General features: G+C 39.2%; 1 non-coding gene across 1 annotated transcript; it reads right to left on the minus strand.

Moving 5' to 3' along the window:
* Nucleotides 1-6814: 6814 nt before the first annotated feature.
* LOC141640582 (small nucleolar RNA R71) lies at nt 6815-6921 on the minus strand. Its single transcript, XR_012543076.1, has one exon. It is a non-coding gene; the product is annotated as a small nucleolar RNA R71 (small nucleolar RNA).
* Between the last annotated feature and the right edge of the window lie 236 nt (nt 6922-7157).

The following is a 7157-nucleotide window of genomic DNA, read 5'->3' on the forward strand; positions in this document are numbered from 1 at the left end:
GTGCTCAAGGTTTCTTCCATGACGATCAAGATGTTCCTAATCGTTGATGTGTTCCCCAGCGAGAGTTCATTACCGTTATATAGCCCATGTATTTCTCAGCCAAATGGTTCTCAAGAAGTCCCGCCTTCGACCAAATTGATTATTAGCAGCAGTTCTTAGAAAGTCCTGCCTTCCTACCAGTGGTTCTCAGAAAGTCTCCTCTTCTATAAAGTCAAGTTCCTACCAGCGGTTCTCAGAAAGTCTCGCCTTCTATAAAGTCAAGTTTCTTCCAGCGGCTCTAAAAAAGTCTCGCCTTCTATAAAGTCAAGTTTCTTCAAGCATTCTCGGAAAGTCCGTCTACTTAGCGGTTCTCGGAAAGTCCTGCCTTTTTTTTAACGGTTCTCGGAAACTCATGCCTTTGTCCACGACGGTTCTCATAAAGTCCTGCCTTTGTCCCCGGCGGTTCTCAGAAAGTCCTACCTCTGTCTCAGCGGTTTCTTCCAACGTCCTGCTACCCTCAATATTTTTTGTTTCTTTACGGAGCTTAGCAAAGGTGTCGTTCTCGAGAAGTTCCCAGACCAAAGCCTCCTTCCTTAGGTTCGTAAACCCAAAGTTAGGATTCCTACCCCTAGATTCTTAGATCCCAAAATAGCTTCCCTTAGGTTCGTTAACCTGAAAGATCCCATACCAAATGTCCTTAGGTTCATAAACCCATAAATCCTTTTGAATTTCTTATACCTTTTTTCCTTAGAAAGCCTGGACCCATGCGTTCAAAATAAGAATTAGTAACCCAGTAGTACCTAAACTTAACCTTAGGATCCCATGTCCTCTTAAGATCATAAGCCTTTAAGTACCCATACCCAGCCCGTCCTCTTAGGGTCATAAGCCTTTAAGTTCCTATAGCCCAGCTCTTTACCCAAACTCTCTAAAGTTCAAACACTCCTACCATTTCTATCCTTTATGATCACACTCCCTTAGAGTTCCTACACCCAAACCATTGTTGCCGCTTAGGTTAAGCTTATATTTGGCCTCCTTCCCGTTGATGTTTACCATTAGGGCCCCACACCCTAGCACCAATCCTTACATATCCTTTAGGTCTTACTCCTAGCTCATACGTAACTCCGGAAACATCTCAGGAAAAAAGTCTCAGGTATGATTTCTTCTTATGGCTGGGGAGCTTCTATAAGTAGTCTAATGGACTTTAAACGACCCTCCTCGATAGTCGACATACTCTTAAATGTTCTCGACGAAAGGTCCTTGGATCAGACCCCTTGAGCCGCCATGTGTCGCCATAGTCTTCAAGTTGTAATCTTTGATTGACCTGAGGGCTATACTTTGACTTTCGCCTTATCCAAGTCTCAGTCAAAGTGGGGGCTCTGTAGACACCTTGTTTCTGCACCTTCCGCCAAACACCCAGTGACGATCGGGCCGCATGTTTAGCATATGTCGCGATTTTATGACGTTTCGTAAATCGGTTAATAAAAGGTAACCTGTACACTTGTGTCTACCTCTTGGTTGTCATCTAGGTGTCATTACGGTCGTTTTGGCAGTAATTAGAGTACATTTGGAGTCCGGTTCAAAAACCGTTTCCATTTTCTAAAACCGTCAATCCCGAGTCAAAAAGCAATGCGCTTGTCTACCTAAGGTTTGGATGTCATAAACTGTTAGGAGTATATCTCATTTTGAGTCCCATGTCACGTCTTTAGGCTAAACTTAAGTTTACATTGCAAAATGTGCATTTCAGTTAGCTAAAATGACAATCTGACCTTTAGGCCCATTTTACGAGGTAATAACGACTTCTTTGTGTCTGGCATATTCCACAGAATGTTCTAGATCTTTCTCTTATCTTTGTAAAGCCACCAAAATCACCTTAATCTGTGTCTTGTACAGAAAGTTATGCCAAAAATACGACAGGCTATCAAACACGCTTTCTTGCGCAGAAGAAACTACCTTAGAGATAACACACCAAGCGGTGCACCTCCGCTGCGGAACGCAGCACCTGCTGCGCCTTTTCTCAGGGCTTTCTTTTTATCCAAGTTTCTGTGTTTCAACCTAAGTCGGTTGTTTCCCTTCCTAATTTCGTCATACCTCTTTCCTGAACCCCTACCTCGTGATTAGTATAAATAGAGGCATTCGTCTCACATATTTCTCACGCGAGTGTCCGCCCCTTCTTTTCTCTCTTTGCATTCTAAGACCGCGCTCTTGGTTTTCGACGCCTACGTGCTTGCTCTACGCGACCACGTAAGCCTAGATCATTCTGGGTACCAGTCACGTTGCACAGACCGACCAATTTGACCAATACACAATCAATAAATCAACCTTTTAAAATCCTTTTGCAAGGGCACTTTCATAGTTGCATAAATCGATTCGAGTTACCACTAAAAGCCGATTTAGTTAAATCTCGCGATGCTAACATGTAATTCCGAGGGTGTAAAATCCCACTTTAATCTTGTTTTATTTCTGTATCATAATTTTTGTAAGAATTTATGTTATAAACATGCTTAAAACCGTCTTTAAAATCATCTTTTCAAACCTATTTTTAGAAACAGCAGAGAAACGACGTGGGGAAGAATCGCACTGACTGATGCACCTTTTGGAAAGGTCGCAACATCTGTCGCGCCTCTTCCAGAGGCTGCCTTCAGTCACTGCTCTTCTTCTTCTTCTTTCTCAGGTTTCTGTTGTTTCGTCTTTTTTTCTATTTTTTTGTCTTTATTTCTCCAAACCTTTTCAAGTTTCTGTTTATATTTATTTTATAAAATATTTTTTTTAATAACTTACAACTTAAATGCCTTTTAATCAATATTTGAGGGTTTACATCACTTAATTCAAACCCGGATTTTAAAGGTTCGATTATTCCATATCGAGTCTTTAGAATTGGTCTTTTGTACATAAACATGCTAAAGCACTTCTATTCGAGTCGTACATCAATAATCAATGTAAATCAACCAATGAACATTAAATAATCAACAAGTCTGACTTTCACAGTCAGAATCCCACTCGAGAACAGTCGCATAAACTGATGCGCCTCTTCCAGGGGACACAGTTTATGCTGCGCCTGTTCTGATATGGCTTCTGCCCTTGAACTCTTCTCGTTTTGACGTAGCTTTTCTAATTAGGATTATAATCAACTATTATTCTTATTATCACCATAATTCGACAAATTTTCCATAATTCATATTTTCAATATTTTCTATTTTATTTTTATTTCTTTATTTTATTTCCTTTTTAATTTAATTTCCTTATTTCTTTTATCTCTTTTATTTCTTTCCTAAACTCTTTTGGCATGTTTATAGATCGTTTGTCACTGGTAATTTATTTCTTTATAATTTGTAATATTTCATATTATCTTGTATGATTTATTTATCCGGCTTTTTCACATGTAATTAATCTAATTTCCAACTTCGACCCAATTGAGTGTTAAATTGTTTGTTAACCGACTTAGTTAAATTCACATGCTAGGATTAAAACGTTGGAAGCTGCATTGCATGCATATAATTGACAACATAACGAGTATAAATAAATTCCCTTATCATTAGTAGAGGCTGCTATCGAGGCTGGCGGGATTAGGTGTTCAAATAAACGAGCTTCCTAATACGTACCCTCACCCCTTACTCAAGATCTATGTGTGCATCCGTGTTCATTGGCATAACGAGAGTCATTCTAGACATAAAATGCTAAGGTTAACGAATTTCTTAGTGTTCATGTCACTACTTTGTGTCTTGACATGACGTGAAGTATTCGAATGGTTCCAGTTTTTCATAAACATTGGTGGCGACTCCATAAATGCAGGCTTGGCAAACCTTTCACCGGTTTCAATGCCTTTCAAATCGATAATGGCCCTTGATGTGCTTTGGCCCTTGCGCCAGAGTTCCGTGGGAGAAGTACAGCCGTCTCGAAACCAACGCGCAGGTGCGCGCTGCGCGGGTGGCTGTGTCCATAGATGATACGAATATGGCTGCCATTTCATCTTAGACTATGTTCAATGTATTTTGTTCATTGTTTTTGACGTTGGACTATGTTCAATGTCTTTCCTTCAAGCCTTTGCATTTAGACTACAAGTAATAGAGATTAGATTCAATGTTAGTGGTTAGTTCTTTTAGTATAAATAGAGGCCATCATTTGTAATAGAAATGGAAGACAGAATTGAGATAAAAACAAAAAAAGTTCAATGAGTTCGATAAAAAAACGTTGGAGTTTGACGCGATCAAGCTTTAGCCCGAGTAATATTCAATAGGTCTTGAGTATTCTCACCCATTACTCGTGTTATAGGTCTAGCACCGAGTAAATATCCCATTGAATTGAATTCGACACATGAATTCAAGGCAAATATCCTTTTATTTTAATTTGTCTGTTATTCCGCTTCCGCATTGATGTGACCATAATTGGCGCATATTTAGCCCCCGAATTACCATCGTTTCCATGCTTTTTAGTGCCTATTTGGGTCATTTCTTATCTTTAGTTCTTTGTTTTGCATATTCTTTGAGATTTTGATCCCTTGGTAGGAAAGGAGTAAGAATCTTGCATTTTCGTGGCAAAACGAGGCTAAATTGATTGTATTCAATGACCAAGCATCAAGAAGAGACAAGACTAGAAGGCCTTTGTACATATCATAGTAGAAGAACAATGTTGAGAAAAGGATCCTTGAGTCCCCGAGGAAATCCCCAAGAGATTTATGAAGAAAAGGGAAGAAAAGAAGAAGAATTGAAGCTGACCAACAATCCGAACGGATTGTACCAAATCCGCCCGTCCGTCCAGCCCAATCCGAGCGTCCCACCTTGGAATCCGCTCGGATTCCCCCAGCACAATCCGAGCGTCCCTCTCTTGAATCCGCTCGGATTCCCCAGCCCAGATCCGGCCATCCCGACTCCGATCCGCACGGATTTCAGTACAACACGTTTTTCATTCTTCAAGCTACGAAAAGAGAAGCCCTTCTCTCAGAAAATACCGGATTCTCCTTGCTCAACTTAAAAAGTGTAATTACTAGTTTAGCCCTTAGTTAACCCTAATGCATCCTCCCTAATTTTCACTATAAATACCCCATTAGTCTAATTAGAGGAGCATGTTCTTCTTATCAATAATTAGTGTAGTTAATATCAATCAAATCTCTCTTTAATATTGTAATCAAGTATTAATCAAGTTTTAATCCAAGTTTTAGTTCTTTAATCTCTCTCTTGTTCTTCCTTTATTTTTGGGTAATTGAAGATTATTTGGGTTATTTTGGGAGATTGACAACCTCTCAATCTAGGATTCAAGTACTTCTATAATTCTTGCTTTGTTATTGGAATCATTAGTAGGTATAATCTCTTAATCTCTTTTTAATTATTGTTAATTACTTTCATTTATTCATCATGTTTCATTATGTTAGTATGATTGACAACCTTTCTAGCATGATCAACATGATAATGAGTGAGTAGTCTCTTAGCTAGGGTTTAATGGGTGATTAGGGGAAACAACATGGGGAATGATTCATGCTTAAATTAATATGCTTTCATATCTTATTTGCTTGCTTGTTTTGATCTTAATACATGCACATGTTATATTTGATGAAATGCTAAGCCTATGAATCCTTGCATTTACTATCATCTTCTATCCTTTCAACTTGACTTGTAAGACATAACCCAACTCGCGTCTTGTTAGACCATGCATGTGTTGAGTAGGAAAGATTAAGTCGACTTGTAGGTGTTGTACAATCTAATCGATTCGGCTCCGGGACCCAAACTTTCCTAGGATTATAAGATATAACCCAACTCAATCCATCACAACAATAATTGCTTGCTTATAATTTGAGAACATGTTTGTATGATCATATCCCATGATTCCCCTATGAACCCATGACACCCTAGTGCCTTTAATCAATTGTTTACACCCCTTATTTTATTCATCTTGCTAGTTTATTTTCATTGCTATTTTAGTTTAGTAACCTTCTACATCAACCCAATTTGTGACACCCCTAGACACTACTAGTTACAATAGAATTCTCATTTCAATACCCGTCCCTTGGGATCCGACCTTTACTTGCCTCTTTACTAATTGTAGAGTTGTTTGTGAAGTATAAATTGTGTTTTGTATCGACCATTGACCAACGACCACATATGCTTAATTGTGAACACGAAATGGCCTCGATCAAAAATGGCGCCGTTGCCGGGGACGGTGTTTAATTGATTTAAGATTTCTTTTATTGTTATTAGTTGTGTCTTTTTCACCTTGGGGAAGTAAAACTCCTCAAGGTTTGTTCTAATTGTTTTCGAGTTGTTTGATATTTTGCATGTCTAGAAGGTTACAAAGAGATTTGTTACCTTTTGACCGTGAAATCGAAAGAACCTTGACGAATAATAGGAGACTTGTTAGGAGGAATTTGGGAGGTGTTGGTGAAGTTGTTCAACCCACTAGTGAGTTTGTCAATCCTTTCGCAATAGAAGGAGAAGAAAACCCATTAAACAATACCACACAAAATCCACCTACAATCCCTAAATTCTCGTCACACTCTATACCCACCGAGGAGGATCTACCAAATGGTACTCCTACCCCGCAACATCTCACCGGTAATTTTATTGCCAAGTCCGCCTTCATCCAACTAGTTGAGAGGAGCCAATTCGGGGGAATGCCTAGTGAGGACCCTCATTCTCATATGGAAACCTTTTGCGATTATTGTGAAGCTATCTCTCAAACGGGCGTGACTCAAGACCAAATAAGATGGGTCTTATTTCCTTTTTCGTTAATCGGCACCGCAAAGCAATGGTTGAAGGGCCTTGATAAGGCCACCCTTGGAATAGATTCTTGGAAGAAGTTAGCTCTAGCTTTCTACAAAAAATTCTACCCACCGGAAAAGACTAACATGCTAAGAGCTCAAATTACGGGTTTTAAGCAAAGGGATGAAGAATCTTTGTATGAAGCTTGGGAGCGGTTCAAAGGTATTTGTAGCTCATGTCCTCACCATGGACTTAGTGAATGGTTTTTAGTGCAACAATTTTGGAATGGTTTATATGAAGATTCAAGGAACATTCTCAATATGGGATCAAATGGAATGTTCACCGAAGTTGATGACAATCAAACATGGAACAAGATTGAGGAAATGGCGGTCCATAATTCACAATATAGTAGGCCTCGCAAGGCTACTAGAGGAGGAAAGTATGAAGTGGACTCCGTTACTCAATTGGGTGCTCAACTTAGTGCTCACA

Source organism: Silene latifolia, unplaced genomic scaffold, assembly GCF_048544455.1.
Source record: "Silene latifolia isolate original U9 population unplaced genomic scaffold, ASM4854445v1 scaffold_88, whole genome shotgun sequence".
NCBI classification, from domain to species: Eukaryota; Viridiplantae; Streptophyta; class Magnoliopsida; order Caryophyllales; family Caryophyllaceae; genus Silene; species Silene latifolia.